Here is a 1,495-nt window from a genome sequence, read left to right as displayed (position 1 = left end):
GTTATTCTTTTGCCGAAATAGTATTTGGAAAGTAATGTTGCAAACAACTACAAATATTTCAGAAAAGATCAATGTTTTTACTTCTATTTCCTAAAATATGTCTGTATAATTGCAAATTACAATTTTAGTGCAAGATTTCATCACATAATTTTGTAAATGGTTTCCTATCAGGGTGATGAAACATTAATCTACATTATAATCATGTAACATTTAACAAGGAAGATATGTAAAAACTAAGAATTATTACCTTTCTTGAAAGTATTCTTGGCATTTTCTGTAGTTATCAAAATACTTTTGCAAGGTATCAATCTGCTTTATCAGAATGTCTCTGAATATTTCTATTTCGACTAATTTTTCTTTTAGTCCTCGAATACCATGCTTGAAGCTACCAGCGCTTATTGCTAATTGTGTGTTGGACATAAGTTAAATGGCACTACCATGTCATTTGAGACTATTTTCACTTCCATGACCAAATTCGGACTTTTTGAGAAATTTGTGTAAACAGAAACTCTATTAGTTTTTAATTAAATGCAAACCAACATCTTAATTTTTATTTTACATACTCCAGAGTTTTTAAGTAATAAAATAAAAAAAATTTTGTAAGCAAAGTAAAACGACACAGGCTTCTTTATCAACACACAAACACACACATATCATTTCAAAATAATTTTGTGCAATAGTTTAAATAATTACTCTATAAGACTTCAAATCCTACCTATTGTTGCTTTTCTTCTGAACTGCTTGCTCTTAAATACCAGACTAAGCAGTCATTAACAGATACATCAAATCTGCATACATCAAATTGATGTGCCTAAGAAAAATAAATTACTTAACACAAACTCATTATTTTAACTGCTGAATCATGATGTGTTCAAATTATCAGGTATACAATGCAGAATTGTCATACACAACTTTCTTACCTTGATATTAGCTTTGTTACAAACTAACCAAGCCACGACATCCAAATCCAAATTCTGTCCTGCTCGGATTTGTAATAACACAAAGTACCATCTTTGAGTACAATAAATCTATTTTGCCAGCCATGTATGTAATTTGTCCATTTGGATGTACCCTGAAGTTCCGGAACAATAACCTTATCCGAGTCCTTGTCATCGCCGTCAATCTCGGCGTCTACGATGCACCATGCACTCAGTGTCTTCGTTATTGACGACATCTTGTAACGTCTTTGTCACTTTTTATCAGCCATTCTTATCTCAATATTCTCTAATTATACCTCACAATTTACGTTTGTCCGAAACACGCTCTTAGACATCGTCTGATTCAAATCGGAGCCAGAAATCGTTCGACCACGTGATACTGCACCGAATCTGATCTCGAAGAACGAAGATTTGCGAAACAATCAGTGGAATTCTGCGACAAGACAAAATGTCTTTAAAACATCCTCTCTCTGACAATTACGGTACATAACCTGTACATACAATCTTACGATTACAACTAAATTTTGTCATGTGCAATGGCCTTTATATGTATATAT

The 1,495-nt window shown here is 32.6% G+C and overlaps 1 long non-coding RNA gene across 1 annotated transcript in view; it reads right to left on the bottom strand.

Moving 5' to 3' along the window:
• Positions 1–1,444, bottom strand: part of LOC109863336 — a 4,813-nt gene extending 3,369 nt beyond the window's left edge. Inside the window, exons 1-2 of the long non-coding RNA XR_002251320.1 lie at positions 921–1,444; positions 716–811 (exon numbers count right to left, since the gene is read on the bottom strand). This is a non-coding gene — a long non-coding RNA (uncharacterized LOC109863336). The remainder of the gene's footprint in view (positions 1–715; positions 812–920) is intronic.
• Between the last annotated feature and the right edge of the window lie 51 nt (positions 1,445–1,495).

This window comes from Pseudomyrmex gracilis, unplaced genomic scaffold (assembly GCF_002006095.1).
Source record: "Pseudomyrmex gracilis isolate BER0280 unplaced genomic scaffold, ASM200609v1 scaffold_4267, whole genome shotgun sequence".
Lineage (NCBI taxonomy): Eukaryota > Metazoa > Arthropoda > Insecta > Hymenoptera > Formicidae > Pseudomyrmex > Pseudomyrmex gracilis.
This window is presented reverse-complemented; position numbering and strand designations above follow the sequence as displayed.